At 35.6% G+C, this 20,422-nt stretch overlaps 1 long non-coding RNA gene across 1 annotated transcript in view; it reads left to right on the forward strand.

The window, feature by feature from the left end:
* LOC139779155 (uncharacterized) overlaps nucleotides 1–14,018 on the forward strand; it is a 43,609-nt gene extending 29,591 nt beyond the window's left edge. The window contains exon 3 of the long non-coding RNA XR_011719814.1: nucleotides 13,632–14,018. This is a non-coding gene — a long non-coding RNA (uncharacterized lncRNA). The remainder of the gene's footprint in view (nucleotides 1–13,631) is intronic.
* Nucleotides 14,019–20,422: the final 6,404 nt, after the last annotated feature.

Genomic DNA, 20,422 nt, shown 5'->3' on the forward strand with positions numbered 1-20,422 from the left:
GGCTGTGATACGTGGCCACAATGATAATCGTAAGGTCACGGCAGTCTGCGGCGCGATACAAAATAACGGAGTAAATACGAAGGTCGTGCGTCGTGCGTTCACAGTCGCGTTACTCATCCCGTCGGAGACACCACCCTCTTCGGGATCTCATCCGAAGCGGCCGGCGCGGCGTATAAATCCGTTATAAGAGGGTACACAGTCGTTCAATTATGCTCTCTTAATGCGTTCCGGACACTGCCGCATTGATATACAATTTACATAGGTGAGATGGTCTTTTTTGAAAGTAATGACAGCTCTTAATGAGAGTTAACATCTTTAAAAATGCTAGTTTCGTAAGAAGATACTTTCAACAAATATTGAGGATTTAAAAGAAGATATATTTGATTCTCTTTCTCTGTTGAAACATTTCTCTAGATTCGATATTTGTTGAAATGTACTAATTCTCTTACTTACAACTTTATTATAATTATTTGTTAGACATAATGTTAATTATAGATTGGTTTATAGATTGGTGAATATACGTCAAGTACAAATTATGTTAAATTATTATATTTTGTGATTAAATAACTAAATATAGTGATTAAATAACAATAAATATAAGTAAAAATTTATATATAAATCTCTTTGATTAAATGTAATGTGTACATGTTATGGATGCTCTCGTCACAATTGGTATAATTATTCTCGCCAAGACAGGAGTAAAAGTTTGGAATTTACATTAACATCGCGTGCACGAAAGTAGAAATTTACCTACATTCAACTCTCCTTTTTACTTAATTCCACCTTCTTACTTAAATCTAGTTTTCTTTTCCTAAATAAACATTATTTTTCTTAAACTTCTTTTATCCGTTTTAATTCTTGTTTCAATATTTTTTTTAAATTACAATAAAATTCAAATATTTTGTACACATAACATATAGATACGATATATATTTTCTTTGTAAATTGTTGAAGTATAACGTGTTCCATTTTTGGACAATAATGAGCAAGTCATGAGGGCTGTCCTTTTGGAAGTAAAAAAAAAACTGAATGCTAGCTCCGAAAGTCGAATAATTAACTGCAAAAACGGGTTATGTATGCGAGAGCTGTCTATATATTCCGTATGGAAAGAGCTCTGCAAATTTACTTCACGATTCTTTTATGCAAATTTATTTATCAAACAGTTTTCAAAAAAAAAAAAAATTAACGGATGGTAACACGCAAGCACACGAAAAAGTTACGAAATTGGACAGAATTCGATTCGTGTTTTTCTTCATTTCGTTGTTTCCTTGATGTGTCGAGATTGATTTATGTTCTTCATTCGGAAATCACTTTAACGGTATCTTGGAACGCAATAAAATGGTCAATTGAAATCGATCTTAGAATCGAGGTCCTACACTAGTTGTCTTTTTTTGTTCCTAAATAATTTCTATATTTTCCGATTGTGCAACACACTTTTTGATTATACAATTATATTTTAATTCACAATTAATTTGTTTTATTGTCTGTTATTTTGTAAAATTGTTTGCGATTATTAATATGTTTATAGGTTTTATATATTCTTATATTTTTAAATATAAATTAAATGCTTGAAATTTTCAGTAGGCTCTCATTCAGACTTTTCATTTCCTGAAAGGTGTAAAAATGTACTTACGTCATATAGAAACTAACAGGATTTGTTAAGTTTTTGATACGATCTTTGTTTACTGATTACGATCTTCTCTGTAACGATAAGCACGAGTAATTCATGTAATTAAGATTTCGTGGAAGATGTAATTGATAACGAGCAAAACAATGTATTCATTATTCATATATGAATGGTGTATTTTCTAAGATTGATGTTCCCTGGATTTATACAAAATCGCTTTTTCTTCCGGGGTTTTTCCAAGTCAGACACCATGAGAGCTAGTTTTTGCAATATTGCAAAAGGTCGCACATCGATCAATCGGATCACGCCATATCGATTCACTCATACCATCCGTTTACATTTCCAATGGCTGTGTTACGATTCGTCACGTAAGAAAGTTGCACGGGTTTTGCAACGCATTTCGCCATTTCTCGCGACAGTGGACGAGTTATTTCGTCATATAGGAAAGTCTTAAGATCGGAAGGAAGGAATTAGAAAAAAGATGGAATGTGAGAAATAAAATTACAATTACAACAGTTATATGGAGTTGATAAAGAAAATTTTGCCGAAAGAAAAAATTCTCAGTTTGCGATAATTTTTCACTGTTTATAAAAAGAAAATATAAAGTGTAAATAGAATTACATTCATATATAAGCTTATCGCATTAAAAGAAAAATTTACATTTACATTTCTAGAAAATCATATATTAAATTTAATAAAGAAATAATATGATATATAATGATAATTAAATTATTTTATTTTATTTCACTACAAATTCAATTTTATCACGTGAGCATTTAGATCCCTATTCTTTATGCTCTTTATTGAACATGTTATGTAATTCTACATTGACGGTCAATGGAAGTATTCTTTCGAGATTCCTTCAGAACGAAAATCGATCCGCATGCTTCTTGTTGAGACCAAGGACGATTTCGAACCAAGGTAGACACGCATGCTAATGCAGGACACTTTCAACGACGACGACGACGACAACGGAACTTTCTCGCTCCGTTTAATCCAGTTTCTCGAATAAAATCGCATCGCCACTGTCGTTTGCCCGAGTGAGGTAACGAACGTGCGCGAGATTTATAAGCGCGCCCAATATATGGCTACTGGCTATCGAATCTAAGTAATGGACATGTACTTTACACGCGACTTTTGCGTGTTTCTCTCTCTAAAGTGATTATATTGATTTGAACGTAATTTGTGTTTTGTGATAAATACGATGTTGAGATAAAAACATTATGGTAATAATAAAATATATGTAACAATGCAAAAAATAAACATTATATAAAAGAAATATCATGTAAATATCACATTATTATTTTTTAATATGATACAATAAATATATATAAAATAATAATATAGCGTATAAATTTATTAAGCTCAACAAGTATATTCTTTAAATTTTAATTTACCAACAAAGCTCAATTATCATCGGATTATTTATCATTGTTTAATATCTATCCATCTTATTATCCTTCTTACCGCTCGAAAAATTTGATTTGATAGCCAGTTGACCAAAAGTGCCGATAATACGCGCGACATATTTACCATATTCCGCACATTTCTCATGCGCGTTATCATCGTGGGTACTTCCGGTAAAAGCGATTTGATTTCCAGCGAGTCTGAGCGAGTTTTCGCGGCGCCGGTGATAACTTTCACGTCCTTTACGGATCGTAGACAGTATTATATTCCAAGTTAACGACCACCAGTTGCCTCGCCTCAGCTCCGAAGATATTTTCATGTCGGAGCGGCATTTCAATCGTTAAATCGAACTACTTTCGTACTTTCGATGGCTCGCGATGGCATCGGTATAGAGCAATAAGAAAATTATCTCAGCATAAATTTCTATCGCGTCCTGTATTGATTAGCTCGACTCTAACAGATTTTTTAATTTTTCTATCGGATTCAGTTCACTCATTTATGTCTACCAATTTCTATCAATGTAAATTAACTTTAACCTCGGTTTAATTTACTTTCTATCTTTTTCCATGGTGGAAGAAAACAAGGTGAGTCAAGGCGCAGCGTGATGCCACCGACCAATAGAAAGCTGCCACCAGGTCAGCCATTACTGCCGGGAAACCAGCCGATATTCAAAATAATAGAATGAATAAAATACATTTTCTTACATAAACAAGTGGAAAGAAATAAAGAAATAATAAACAATTAAAAAGGAATAACTAATTTTTTCCAAAAGCAACTGCATCAAAACAAAAATAAAGAAAAAAGGAAGGATTCTTATGATAAAGTTGAGCTTTCCTTAAGGTCTGAACAGAAAAAAAGTTGACATAAAATTAAAATTATTTTTTATTACAAATTTTTGTCAGTTTTTTCTCTTTTCTTTTCCTATTTTCATCACAAATGAGTTTGTTTAATACTCTTAATCTAATGTAGGTTCTGGTCCTAACAAAACAAAGCAAAACCTCGTGTGGAATATTTTTCACTCGTTTTTCCACGAGCTCGGTGACTTTCTTGAAAATGTATTTTTCTGGACTTAAACTTTTCTGATGGAATTTTTTGAATTCTTGCTCCATTATTTTTGCTGCGTCCAAGAATACTTCAGAGGGATGAGTCAGACCTCCCCTTGATAAGATGGAAATATAATTTTCTTCTTTAGTTGCGACCAACATTCTACTTTTATCTTCCAAGAACGGATATTTTTCTTTAAAACGATGGGCAACATAACCGGTCACATACTTCAAACCTTGTTCAGCGTTCCACTCCTGGGCATCAGCAATTTCTAATTGGCTCAAAAGATCTATTTCTTCACTAGATGGCTTGTAGCTAGTTATATTCGAAGCTAACAAAAAAATATAAATGGATATAATATTTTTAAATTACAAAATGTTTTCCTTGATACCATTCTCGTGCCAAGTTGGTGACGATGATGGTGAGGGAAGTGATTTGATGATAACAAATTGACAAAAATTGCAAATCATCAAATTATTTCCCTTGATTTTTATCCGAAGAGAACATAGTTTGTTCCTCCATTTCCGTTCGTAGAATTCATGATTTTTTTCTGTACAAAATTGATTTAAAAAAAGCGAATTAAAAAAAGTAAAAAAAAGCGAATTAAATCATAGTTTCTCTATTATTTTTTAATTGAATATTAACCTTCAGAATTATCATCTATCTCCATAGGAGAATATGCGAATCCCTTGGTAATTCTTAATGATTCACAATCAGCGATATGTGCAGGATCTTCTCTTGCCTCCAATTCCTCCGATTCCTCTGTTTCCATTGATTCACTATTTTCTTTGATTGATGAATTTTCCGGAAAAATAGTGGTTAAAACATAGGCGTCATCCGCCATGCAGTTGGAAATATCGTACGCATGAATCAAACTCGAATCTTTGTCAACAGGAACAGTGTTAGCCTGGAGTGAAAAGAAATCCATCGAGTATTTCCCAAGGATGTACCACCGAAGCCGATGTTGGAATTTAAGCGCGTTAGGATAATCATTATTGCTTATACGGCGAATATATGAAAAGGTGTTTTCCAATACATCCTGATTTAAGCGATAAGTCATTAGATATTGAACTTGATCGTGGCCGAAGGTATCTTGCAAGTAATTGAACAAACTTGGCAGGGAATTACATGCCAGAGAAATTCCTCGCTGAAAAGGAATCATTGATTTATGTGTGCCTACTCTCATCTCCTTGATGAATTGATCCATTTCTCGTAAAATTCGATTCTGATATTCAAGCTCAATGCCATACGCGTGAAGTCCTTTATGCGTCCCATACATTTTTCGGCTGTTTAAAACATCGAACCAGTCATTGAAGAGTTGCACGACATAAGAAGCAGTTTCCCAATTTTCAATATAACCTTTCGTACCAAAGGATTTAATACTAGCAGCAACGGAATTCGAAAACACTTGTACGGCCATAGAAACTCTTTGTCGTTCGGTACCTCTTACAGTTAAATGTTTTTTTGTCAACTTGTAGGCCATAGTCACATCATCACCTTCCCCTCTGTACTGCAAAATCTGCTCTAGGACTTTCTTCGTAAGATGAATTCCTTTGTAAAAAAAAAACCACTATCGAGAAAGTGATTTTGTGCTAATTTTATTAAGTGAGGTACATCAGCAAATACGTGAATGAGGAGTTTATTGTCACTCGGATGTTCAAAATAACACTGTTGATTTCCTTCAGTCCCGATTTTCAAAGAATTTTTTACAGTTGAATTACTTGATCCCAAATCGGATGTCGTTGCCACGACTGTGAATCCACTTTCGTACAATTTCATGATAATATTGTCCAACAGTTTTTTGTCCATTGCTCGGTCATGATCATAAAACACTGGCTGTTTCCATTTACTGAATAGTCCTCTAGCCATAACCACCTGAGTTGTTTTATGCGGTCCAACGATTTGTTCATCTCGTCGATTGATTGCAATGTCATTTGATATGTACACTTCGTCATAGGACAAAACTGTAAGCCTCTCGAAAACAGTCATACTCTCTCCTTTCAATTTCATGATGCGCACAACATCGTTCAAGATTCCTGGTGTTACATCGAACTTCTGAGCCCAATTTCTTAAAGTTGATACCGAAGGTAGAGGGACTTTCATCGTTTTTCGTATGAATCTATAAGCTCTGGGACTGACACTATGTAAAGACATGGCTGTTGTAATATCATCAGCACACCATTTAACTTGTTTTTTATTTTCATTGGTGAGCATTTTAATCTGTCCAGGTGTAAAAATTCTATTCAATATTTCCTTATATTTTTTTTCCTGCCTCTGAGATTTGCTTATAGTCTTCTCTTTCACGCCAAGAGTTTTATCTTTCTTTTCGAGCAGTTTTCCTTTTTTCTCGAGTATTTTTTCTTTCTCATTGATAATTTTATCTTTCTTATTAATAATTTCATCTTTCTCATTTATAATTTTGTCTCTCTCATGAATTACTTTGTCTTTCTCATTGATCGATCGAACTTTTTGATAAAGTGATTCTTTTAGATTTTTATTTTCCTCCTTCAACCTTTCTAATTTTTCTAATAAATGTTCCAATTGATTGCTGTCTTCGATGAAGTCTTCTGATTGAGAGCTACCGGCTGGAATTGAATCTTGAATTTCCAAGCTTGTTAATTGAGAAGTGATGTTAGTTTTTCCCAGTGACACAATGGAATTTTTATTGCGGTCAATTTCAATTATGCCCTGCGACGTGAGCTTGGTACAAGCTGTGGAAAATTCGGGAGCCAAAAATTTGGATGGTACAGCATCATCTTTCAAACGCGACTCACATCTCATTAGCTCAGGATACTGCAGTTGCACCCATGTTTTTTCTCGGTACGCACCTTCCGGAAAATGAACTGAACATACTCTCGCTGCGGAATGAAATATTTTTTAAAATGATAATGATGATTATCATAATAAACAGACGATTAAGTTCCGATTTTATCGAGTATTATCACTCACCAGTTGCTAGATTGATTTTTGGGTTATCACAGAATTTCACCCATTCTTTCCGAAGTTGGTTTTTGGGAAAACGAAAATAACTTATTTTTCCACAGCTGGAATTTTTCGTTTTTTTCGAATCATTCTTACACCCTTTAATAGCGCAGTAAACCATGATTGGTGGAAAATAAATCTGGAAAATGATATTTTATTGACAGGTTAGGTTTCCTAATCTCTTCGCACTGATGTTCGTTCAGTCCTGTATTCGAGAAGTTCTTTACCGTGCCAAACTTCCATATCAAAATAACAAATTAAAAATGAAATTACCTGTCGAAAAAGTCACCGAAGAAACTATCTGAATGAATAAATACACCTTTTTAGAAGTTTTGACAATTCTCAGATCACAGTCAATAGCTTGTATACAACACGTATACATGACCAAGCATGTGTTTGTAAAACAAGATGGCGGATTTGGTGAGTTGCGCAAAGCGAACGAAAATTGATCGCCTGACTTGACGCACCTTGTTTTCTTCCACCATGTCTTTTTCCAATTGTTAGAATTAGAAAAAGACAAAAAGTAAGTGAAACCAAGATTAAAGTTAATCTGCATTGATAGAAATGGGCATTACTCTGTTTCTCAATTGTTCTTGGAAAAAAAACGCTGAATGTAAAAACAAGTGCATCAATTTCTAGAAGTGGAAGGAACGTCGCGCGACACGTGTGTTTCGAATGAAATGCGAGGCGCGTTTTTAAGATCGACGTCGTCGAAGAGGAAATGTTCCGAGACGACGAAAAAGGCGAACCCTCGCCGGATAACGGTAATGTTGCGTCGCATACAGTGCATTATTGCGGTATACTGATCGGCATTACGTGTTCGACGTGCCAAAGATGCGTGTGTCTCGGCGCGATTAATATTCGGCCCCATCCGGCCTCTCTCCTTTTTTGAGCAAGACCCGTCGTCCTTTCGCAGGATCCCCCCTACGCGGTATCGTCGCACCTCTTTCACATTTTTCTTCCTGTCTCGCGTGTTATCCTTCTCTCGTAGGAATCTTGCCGAAGGTCGAGGAGGTTTTCTCGCGGCGATCGAGTTCCGATAATGGAACGGGGTTTAATATAATTAAAGTGAAGGCGCCATGAAGAGAGAGGAGCGACCTGAGTCAGAAACTGATTAATAAGTTGTTTACCTCGACGATAAATCATTCGACGTGTTTACGAAACTGCTTTTTTTACGGCTATCAATCTTTATTTATGAAATATAACTTAAACTGTTTTTTCTTTGCACACGTGTACGTAACTTTGTACTCTTGTATCTCTTCTTACTACTTGTTTCTCTTTATTTTATAATTATGTCGCATACTTCGTCCAATATATTTTCTGAAACAAAATGTTCTTTTTTTTCAACGTTTTATGGAACAGTATATTAATTAGGATTAACAGGACAATAAATCTTCGTCACTTTCGCAAGACCCACGAAATATCGGTCCGTTCTCTCGGGCAGGCATGTTTCGCGGCTTTTTCCTCGGTAACGCGGCGTGAAATTTAATTTCCGAACGTTCATCCTTTCCTATTAGCGATTTCGCGCTCGGTGCGTCGGCAGCTTCTGGCAACACGCTGAGGTAACATCTTCCAGGCGACTTGCATAATAGCGTTATTGCGGAGGAGGAGAGGATGGAATGATCGTGGCTCTTTTGCCGCGACTTCGCGATTTTATCTGCGGGCATCTGCCGGCGTATCTATCCCGCGCACGCGGGAGTGAAAGTGAGGTGCTCCTCGCTTTCGACGGATCCTCCGCAGCATCTGCGCCTGTACCCGCGCGTACCGTCTCCGCAAGATCGCATGACTCGCGGACGATGACACGTTCAAAGGACGATATAACGAAACGCCTCTAGAATGATCGTAACGGAAGATTTGTCGGCCAAAAAGATTGATATAAATTATATTATGAACATATCTCTGAAATAGATAACGCGCAAAGATTTCACGACGGTCAGGAAATAAAGATGTGGAAAACAAAGGGATTTTAACTTTCTCTGTCTCTTTCAAGTTCTGTTATATAGGCTGGATTCGAGGAACGCGCTATTAGCGCTATTAGCTTATTCTATCCTTGTTTTACACCTGATGAGTGATAAAGATAGAACGATGCAATAGCGCTAATAGCGCGCTCCCCGAACGCAGCCATCTGCAATGTGTGTATGCGTATGTGTTTTTTAGATAAAAGACAAAATTAGTTAAAAACAGATTACAAAGAATACTGGAAGAAGTGAGCGAAATTTTTTAAATAAGTGTGAATTAAATTAGCTTTGATTAATAAAATTAAATGACTTAAAGGGGAGTGAGAATTGAAGAGTATTTTTCAAACAGAAAGGCGATTTTTAATTTATTTGATCGATTATATTTAAATATTTTGAAGAATACTCTGAGAGAGTTATGAAAGGTTGTGAATATATATATTGCGAACGTAATTGTAGCTTCTATTGAAAATTAGGTCGAGGAACACTAAAAGATGAGCGAGATTTACGTAACATGGTGATTACGACTGAAATCGGTTTTCATCAGTGAAATTAAATCGAGAGATATCAAAATAATAATTTAAATTGTAAGTGGAAAATTATGACAAACTGATCTTGATCGGCAAATTTAGACCGAAATAAAGTCTTACTTAACTCCTTTCTAAGATTTTATAGTTTGCTTTAGTCAAGGAAATTTTAGTTAAGGATTTCTGAAGAAATGCACAAAGCGAGGTTTGATCAGTTGAACTTTATACTAGTGATACAGACGTGAACTTTAGAATATGTATGTGTTGTTCCACGCGGAGACAAGTTGGTTAATTTAAATGCCTGATTTTTTAGACATTTATGAATTCCCAGAAAAAATTACTTTATGCATGCGAGGAACTTTACAGAATTGCTCTTACATTTTTAAATCACATAATTTTTTGTGCTGGAAATAATTATGTCTATAAGTTATCGAACAGTTTTATGAATATACAGATTTATGCTTTTAAAACGTATAAAGATAACTTGCGTACGATATATGATGTAAGAGGTAACAAAAAGTTGATGACATAATAAAATGTATTATTAAAAGTTATAAATATTATAAATATTGATTAAAATAAAACATGCTCTTGATGAAATATGTATTAATTACTGCATATTTAAAAAATCATATTACATATTTTAAATGTTTGGTCACGTATAAATTTCAATATTTAACTATCAAGTAGTATTCAAGATAATTTTTAGCAATATAAAGTAATTGCTTCCGTTGATTCAGGAAAAATTTGATTCACGTTTACGCATTTTTTTACGTTTAAAGAAGGTTCTTGTGATCGCCGGTAGAAAAATTTAATTGCTCGCGCTTATTAATTCATGAAGAAACCAATCGAGTCTTTTCGCAATGATCGATTATGCATTGCATTAAGGCGACACGTCTAAAAGTAGCTCGTCGTTGAATCGCGGCGCGGAGGAATCGTCGGCGAGGCGGCGCGGCGCGGCGGCGCGGCGGCGTGGGAGGTGAAAAAAAGCGCAGGTGGAGAAGAGTGCCGCAAGAGGTTGTTGACACCTTCCTCGCGCATAGACACCTTCCTCCGGGCGTTTTGTCCCTCGACGTCGCGGTACGTGCGCGATACACCGCGAATGTCAATCAGTCGGCTGGCCGGCTGCTCCTTCTTACACGCGCGCGACTTGCATTCCCTATTTCGCATTTCCTTCGCGTCGGACACGGAGGAGATCGGACCGGGAGATTGCCCACAGATGAAATTTCAATGAAAGGTGTCCGCCGCGCCGCCTCTTCAAGGTCCCCCGACTTTATCCCCTATATTGTTCTTCGATGCATTTGCGTCAAATGTCCAAGTGCATTCTGACTGCAAATGTGTTAAAAGACGAGTCAGCTCGGAACGGGAAACGATTGGTTGAACCATAAAATTTTTCGAAGTTACAAAAATTGGGAAAAAGATGGGTTATTATATATAATTAATTTTTATATCTAATATAGAGATAATCGATTATCTAATGTCTCCTTTTTCTCTAACGGTCAGAAATTATTATGGAGTATGTTAGCTTCATTTTAAAGAAAGTGTGACATGCGGTTTCGAATTCAGCCCAGATGCACGTGTTCTTCTGTCGATCCGTCGTTTCTCTTTCGCGTGGATTCACGACTCTCTTATTCTGTGACGCGCTCTCGAGAGCAATTTTCCCTCCTCTTCTTCGACGACGCGACGCGATGTTGCGCGCATCACGACTTTTAAATGCCACCCAGTTTTTGGACTCGGACTCCGATTGTATCCCGTTTAGCTTTATCTGGTCACCGATAGTAGACAGGTAGCTAGACTGTCTCACGCCGAAAGATTGGCACATGTCGCCTATCGTGCGAATATATCATAAGTGAAGATAGAACTGAGCTAAATAGTCAATATTTAACTTATGGTCAATATGAACTCTATATGATTTTATGCTTGGAAATATCAATTTTTGAAAATAATTGCATACTAATATAAATATAAATCCAGTATTTGGCTAAACTTGCCAATTTTAATTTTTTAATTATTTATACATATACAAGTCATCATGGTTGTATTGTAAAATATATAAGAGGTTCTTAGAGAATTTGGATTTAAATATATAATTATATATTTAAAAGAAAGTTTTAAGCAGAAATTAATCTAATTTTCTTAATAATGTACGATGCATATATTATATAAGATGACACTAAAATTATTAATCTTTAAATACAATGTTACTTTAGAGTCAATTTTTTTTTTAAAGAGAACTTGAAAAGATTTTACCGATTTTTTAACTTTTAAAATTTAATTTGCTTATTAATTGCAAAAACTCAATATTTTTATTAAGAAAAATTGATTCCAAATTTCTTAGAAAATCTATTAAAGTGAAGATCGTGAACTGCGAGATATCGTGTACACATAGGTATATGTATATATCGTGTTTATAACGTATCATAGCGTGAAACCATTAGATCTCGTGCGCGGACAATGTCTTCCAAGTAGAAAGGAGGATTCTTCGCGCGATAGGTTCATCAGCCGGTCGGATCGTACAATCTCCCTCGTTGCATTCAGAACGGAACCGAGATATCGCTTGTATGTTTCCAGGAGTATGCCTCCTCGCCTCCTTTCGCTCCTATTCTCTTCACGTATCTTTATAACTTATAATAGTCGAATCTCATTCCCCGTGAGATTTAATCCCCATGATCTCTAATTTTTCACTCTTAATTATAATTTATGAGATGGCAGACAGATACAGAAAACGGGTTATTTATATTAAATCAAAAAATAAAAAAAGTTGTAGAGTGGCTATATATGTATATACATATATCGGTTTTTGCTCAATGAAAATATTTATTTGTGCGAATCACAAACCGATAATTAAGCTCTTTTATGCATTTTTTATTTATCATATATTTTTATATCATATATTTATTACCTTAATGTCAACTTATGTCGCGTCAATGTGTTTGTCAAAGAGATTTCTTTCTTTTATGTAAAGAATATTAACATATGCAACGATACGTTGAGCTTAGTTTACATTAATGCAATGTGACGACGCTGGTCAGGCCATAGATAGTGAAGAGACAAAACACATTTGAATTGAATAGAATTTTAGCTACGAACGCGACATGAAATAATTTTATAGGAATTATTGATATTTTACTTTACACTGTATAAATAAACACCGCACATTTACATTTAAACTTATATCTATAGTTTAGTTCTATTCGGTATATATAAATATGATAATAACCTATAAAATTAATAATAATCTTCGAAAAATTCATTATTGTAATGTATAAGATATGATAATGTTACAAGAAAAATGAACATAGTATTATTATTTCTTTGCTGCAGATGTACAGGTACACAAAATTCTAAAAATTTGCTTAATAAAAATTTGAAACATGAAAAGAAAAATATATACTTAACAAGCGGCAAGTATACACTTCTTACAGACAAAACTTATAATATGAACTAAAGTTACATAAATTTTACACAAAATAAACAGGAAATTTTGTGTAAAAAGTCAAAACATTTTAATTCGTGATACATTCTTCTTCTTGTATTATGTCACATATGCAAGGTGAATATAGTTACTCGTCATTAGCGTCTATTTCGTCTTTCTTTGGTTTACGTGAGTCGGGATGCGTACCCTCGTATAAAATTCTATCGGAATCCGCAACATTGCTGTCAACTGAAATAGAGTATACAAAATAGTCGTTATTCTGCTTTTGTATGTATGTAGAATAATTAAGCAAAAAGAAATAGTAGGTGTTTGAAAAATTATAATGCATACTACAAGAATATAAAGATAAAATAAAAATAATATATAAAGATAATAAGTATATAAAGATAATATATAAAGATAAAATACAAATTATTATTTTTAAATTAAAATAGTCATTGAATTCTATCATGGCAATGCATGATTTTATATTCATATTATAGTATAGATATGTTCTTATACATTAAGATAATTTTCCAAATTTATTGTTATCGTTATCGGAAGAGAAATGTAACACCGTATAAAATAAATTTAATTTTAAAAGCAAAACTTACTCATATAATTACTCATTACTTACTCATTAATTATGTCTAATGCTTGTCTTATTTGTTCAGATAACAGAACGGGCACATCAGATGATTCTTGACTTCGACGTTCTGTCGAGGGATCCATATCATAACTCATTGGACTTGAAGTAGTTGGTCTGCATTGAAATGTGGTGTAATTAGAATTCGAATTATTTTAATATTACTTGTAAATAGTTCTTGTGTAGATAAGTCAATATTTAAATACTGAAATGTCATTATATTGTATGATATAAAAAAGACGAATAATTACTTATCAAATGTGCGTTCTTCTTCTCTCGTTTGCTCACATGATTGAACAGACAAATCTGACGATCCATGACATTGATATTGTACAGAATGATCCATAACATTACTAGTTAAACGTGAAGTGCTTTGTCTGCATTAACATGTGGTTTAAATAAAATAAAAAAATTATTATTTTTCAATATTACAATTGTACGCGATACTCGATGCTATTATGTACTTATAAATAGTGATCCGTAATGTAGTGTAGATTTATGTAAAAGTTAGAGAAAAATAGAGGAAGTGATAGGGAGAGAATTTTATGTCTCTTTCTGTAATATTCATTTCAGACAAATAAATATTGTTGCGCCCGTGCGAGTCTGTCCGAGACGCCCGGTATGAAGAGAAGCGAAGCGTCCTTAGCAACGAGAGGATTGATAAAAACAACAACTGACGGTTTTGTTCTGGAGCCGCGGGATTATACGAACGTGTGTTCACGCTCTCTGTAACGAGCCTTGTTTTAATAAACGCTAACCGAGTTCCTTTTGTAAAACGGTGTTCCCTTTATTTCCGCGGATCACGGGAGTGAGTGCGCGTGAGTGCGCGAGCGAGAGAGAGTGCTTCGCGACGAGCGCAACAATATCATAAATACATTTATGATTATTTATAAGTATATAGTTTATAAAAGAAGCTGATTTTAGTACGTGTTTAAACACAAGTTGGATACAATCATAAATCAGAACAATAAAAAACAATAGAATGTTTTTACGAAGGATTGTAGAATGAATTAAAATAAATTAGGTTAATACTATATTTACAACAGTAATTTCAAAAATAACAAATAAAGCATCAATATCACTATACATTTGCAAAATTCATTAACGACGTGTATTCAAATATTATATAAAACCATTGATTATCGGCTAATAAAATTCTTTATTAATTGTTAGTTATCTATGTAACAAATAAATGGCAAAGAGTGAGAACAAGATCGGCCCCATTTTTTTCGCATTCGATTTTGGTCATAAAGTAGGTACCAAACGAAAGGTCTCGTCAAGCTGATTACAGATATGTCAGTCTCAGAGTGTACCTATTTACCACTTCTCGCTCGTCAGTTCCATTTGTTCGTTCCTTGGGTTCTTCTGTGTCATTTTTTTTTTCATCTTTATTGTACGCTGTCCTGTGCCACCACTTTTCGATGGCACCCACCAAGTACATAGGCTGCGATGCTGAGCGCCGAGGAACGACTCCATTATACCTCCTCGATTCAATCGCAAATGCTCTGGATATCTCTGGAACGGTAAATAGGTACACTCTGAGACTGACATATCTGTAATCAGCTTGACGAGACCTTTTGTTTGGTACCTACTTTGTGACCAAAATCGAATGCGAAAAAAATGCCTATGAACACTTGTTCTCACTCAATTTGTGTTGTAGAATATAGATTTTATTAAATAAGCCTATTTAATTTGAATACATACAAGAACAAAACATTGAATTTATTTGATTCGAGTTTTAGCAATAGGTACTAATGTCAAAGAAATGCATAATCTAAATTTTGAATTGTATACGTATATGATAGATAGAAAAATGTGAATATGAGCGATTCAAATTTGTTTAAATTATGTGCGAAATATTTGAAAGAATTATTATTACGATTAAATAAATATATTTATGATCGGAAAACAGATAGTTGTTATGTGAATTCCCTGATGAAAGCCTTTTTCGCTCAATTTTCTTTAGATGTTGATTGTTTTATTGTTACATTTATTTTAGAGCCTTTGGTATATATTTTAATAAGTTTTTGAATGTGTACTTACGCATGTTGACTCTGGGTTGATCCGGGATGTTGTTTATTTAGATGTAATTTCAAATTCCAATGTGATCTACTAGGCATTATGATACCACATTTATTACATATTGCCTTACAATTTGGTGAGTTCGTAAAATAATGATGTAGGTCGTACGGTATGGCGCGGTTTATACCAGACTTTTCATGTACATTCTTTAAATGCAATCGTAAGTTCTTTATTTCTGTTGGAGTATAAAAAATGTATTTGGCGATTTCTCTCTCTTTGTCTCGCTTTAATATCTTAAATAATGTTATTAAAATAATGTCATATTAAATTTTTAAGTCATATACATATATTTCTAGCAAATTCAATCATTTGCGCTAATTTGTATACATAAGGCAGTAATTTGTACACATAAGGCACTAAATATGAAGTTATTTAAAAACTTTATATAAATATATGAATGTGTAAAAACGTTATATTATTCATATACCGTAGGCCCAGTAGGGCTCAACACGGGCTCAAAATCTAATAAGATCGTCTATTGGCCCTTTTTGAACCCTCCAACTTTTATCCGAAACATTTTTCTAATAAATCAATATTTTCTGAGATAATTAGCCGTTTTTGAACTTTTAGTACGCACGGTATGTATTAAAACATTATACATATATGTAAGAGAAGCGGAGTTGGGGTTGTGACACTTATTGGAAATTGCGTATATTTATTAAGTTATTGGCCCTACTGCTTAGATGACAGTATTATTCAAAAGAGCAGTTCTTAATCTTTCAGACACCTTACGTTTTTTTTTTTTTGCTTTGTTCATATGCAACAGTAGTGTACAAACACTTGAACAAAGTGATGAAAAATAGCATTTAAAAACCATACAAAGTCATTGGTGGAAGGTGATGTATTTTACACAAAAAAAGCGCATGATAAAAGATGCAATAAAAAATTTATTTTCCATATGTTACAAAAAATAAAAAGATGCATTTAGCACTATAACCGCTCACTAAGCGGCTAAGTAGCAATTAAATGAGATTTGTTGGATCTAAAGGTAAAATTTACAACTAAATTTACTCATTCATAAGATTTCTCTCCCTTATATGTATTTACTAGCTTTACTATGTATTTACAAGCTGTCCGGCGTTGCCTATCGAGAAATCCGTTAAAACACATTTTACTTCTTTTTACCCTAGCAGGGGTCGAATTTCTAAAAATCCCTTCTAAAGCCTTGTGTACACGATACTAGAAATCGGTCCGAGTTTCGGTTTAAGCCAATGAAACTGCTGCTTTTCTGTAAGAGCTGCAAGTTGATTGGCTTAAACCGAAACTTGGACCGATTTCTAGTATCGTGTACACAAGGCTTTAGTGGGTGTCGTCATGGAAGAAATATACTCACCGAATTTCATGTTTCTAGATTTAAGGGTTTGAGCTGGGCATTGATAAATCAGTCAATCAAGACATATATATATATATATATATATATATATATGCAAAAATTTTACCAGAATTTTGTCCTCCTTACTCGTGTATTACATCGACCCATTTATTTAATTTGCATTTTGCTCTATATTTTGTATGTTTACATAAATGTTAAAAATTAAAAATGTTGAAAGTGTTAAAAAATTAGAACTCTAATTACGATCACGGAACATAATTTAATCAGTTTGATATACGCGAGAAATAGAAGAAAATTTTGATACAATCGTCACGATTATGTGACGTACAGGCACCATAGAGAATTATGGGTTTCACAAGACTTCAGTCTTTTCAAAATAAGTCCCCGTTGTCGGGGCGTCTCGTTTATGTTTGAATGACCGTAAATGTAGCTCCGCTAGTGGACACGTCATCGCCTTAGGATGTTCAGTGCGATGGCACTTAGCGGTAACGCGGATCCGTAACGGCGCGAGTATCCGTTTTACCGTCGCCCACGTTGCAATTGCGGCGCGGAAAAAAAGCCGCCGTTGTGCCGCCGGGAGAGGAGATGCATGCGAGCCGGAATGCGGCACCGAAGCCCAAGGAGAACCACTTTTCGCTGCACCCTACATATTCCGCGGCTATCTCCTCGATTCGCGATCCCAACTGTAGCCGGCCGGCCGGCCGGCCGGCAACAATGTTAGTCAATAGCTGTTTTTCTCTTATCTTTTCCCTTCCTCATCGGATTCCGTTATCATTTTGGTCCTATTTGCAATTATTTCAACGGTTTTTAATTTGTTCGTTGCTATTTTATTTAATGGATTCAATAAGATCAAGATTAATTAAGTAATTAATTAGATCAAAAAAAGCATCGAGAACTCTCAATTAAAAATCCACACAGAAGCTCCCGTTTCGGTTTTTTCCTTTCTGGCGCGTTATCTGAACTTCTCCTCAATCCTTCCGTGACATTTGAATTAGATGGACGATAAAAACCTCACGTTGTGTACTAGAGCCTCGGGCCCTAGTTCGCAACGCGGTCGTAAGGAATTGCAGACGTAAGGCCCGGATACGAGCGCGAAACGATCACGCACGAGCGAGCGCACGCGTAACTACACGCGCGCGGACGAGTTTGCGCGTAACTTGTAACGCTTCAACGAGACGAGTTGTTTCTTCCGCGATCGAATGTTGCACGAAACGCGGGCGAAAATCTTATACAGTCTTTGAATTTTCTTGGAAGTTACGCGGAAGAGCGATGCTCATGAACCATTTACTCCAAATTCGGGAGCATGTCTACACTAGTCTACAGCTGTGTAGAAATCTCTTGTGCGATTAATAAATGCAATGGTATATAAATCTAATTCGGCTATTTCGCGAAGGAATTTGCTCGAAATCGATTTTTTAATTCAAGTTTTATTTTAATTATTCATTTCATGAAAAGTAAAGTTAACAGTTTAACATCTCACGTTTATCAATTCCGTTGTATATTAACACAGTAACACACTTTCCATAATGTATGTTAATATCGTGCAAAATTTCGTAATAATTATTTGCATCTCTTGGCCGTTACTTTGAAGGCGGATAGAATGCACTTTCTTGCGCGGCGCGTAAAAACGCGCGGCTCGCTCACGCGGCGGAAATAGATAAAATAAAGAAACCTCGGAGGAAATGCAAGCGCCGCGAATGCATTTACATTGGAGAGGGCTCCGTGTCGCGCGTTGTTGTATTTACTTTTGCGCGCGTTTCTCGCTTTCTCTCTAACGATCGCGATGCGATAGAAATATCGCCGATGACACGCAATCCCAAACTATACCAGCAAAGAAAATGACTTTAACTTAGAACGCTAACGGCTGCTCTCATTCTAATCCGGTTCAGTCAGTGTCTGATCGACTGCCTATGCCATTTAATTTTTTGCTGCTACTCAGAATGCTCTCATTGAGACACGGCAGATTAAGTTTCTCCGCATCTCTCCGAAGTGAATTAAACATACATAAAGGCATAAATTACGGTATACGTATGTTTGCGCAGAAATAGAAAACACCGTACATGTATTTTGCAAAGAGAGGATTCGAGTTTTTGCGAGATCTGAAAACGCTTATTTACTTCGCTGGAGAGTCTCGCGGACTCCAGTGATCCAATTTCCTTCTTATCGTGGAATTCGGGTCACGGTCGTGCAACGAGAATCCCCCGCGTCCTACAGACCGCGGATGCTGCGTGCAAGTAGTATGTACCATTTTTGATCGGACTTGCGATTGTTGAAGCCGCGCCCCGAGAGCCGCGCCGATACGACGCGACGACGACGAAAAGACGAAGAAAGCAGCTGTCCTGTAGCCGGGCCTGCACGGTGAAAGTCGTCCAAAATGTCACCGGAGTTTAACCTTACCTCGAATATGTGCACGCACGCACATTCGTTGATACAGGAGGGAAAGAGAAAGAGAGAGGTAAAGAGGAAAGGAGGGAGACACGTTAGGCGCGGCGAGAGTATAATGTGCCGTTGCGTAATTGCCACTTTCTGGCAGCTGAAACGCATTAGGATGACGCCATTTAGTCGAGGTTACAACGGTAGCCTTGATCGATCGATCGGTCCGAAAGACTGTCCGATCCTCATATTTAGGGCAACAAGACGTTTGACGCGTTTAAGAGCTGCTTAAATCTCATTTTGCTTGGTGGAAACGGAATCAAGCATTGAATATCCGATGCTACGGTATAATGTTGCAACATGTACATGTATCTTGACGAATACAGGATGTATGTTTTGAAACTACTAGATGTGCCTTTCTACTATAGCTCCTTTAGCCGTTATCTGTAATCTTAATTTGATCAGATTTAATTGACTCATAATTAACATTCTACACATAGTTATTTGATTGTATTTTGTATGTCATTAGCACTTACAAATATGTGCTATAATATTTTTCGAAAGTATAAATTTACGAAAATTTTTAAGTCTTCAAAAAAGTTACACTTTAAGAAAATCGATTAAACAATTTATTATATCTTCTATATTGTGTTATTGACGTCATCGATATGCACTATTAGCGAAAGGCAGTGTTCTTCCTGGCTGTTGACGATATTTCGCGGTATCGTCCTTTCACGAGTCTAAAATTATCCGCGTCGAGGACGGTTAATGTGTTCCGAGAAGCCTGAGAAGGTGGTTTACATCCATCGCTGCACAAAGGCCCAGCCCTCCCAACGACCTCACCGTCGACAGATCTCCCGAGGTTCCCCTCTGACGCGTCATTATTTTCCCCAAACCGGATTTTCGGGCCGCGTTTTGCCCGCTGTTTCGTTCCGTTGAACATTTATCTGTCTATCGGAGTTGCAAAACCTCCGGCAAGGTGACCCAGTTGTATCTTCGCTCTCCAAGTCAGTTCGAGAACCGTCGCGCGT

The sequence above is a fragment of the Temnothorax nylanderi genome, unplaced genomic scaffold (assembly GCF_030848795.1).
Source record: "Temnothorax nylanderi isolate EJ_2023f unplaced genomic scaffold, tnyl_v1.0 TNYL_tig0212_pilon, whole genome shotgun sequence".
Lineage (NCBI taxonomy): Eukaryota > Metazoa > Arthropoda > Insecta > Hymenoptera > Formicidae > Temnothorax > Temnothorax nylanderi.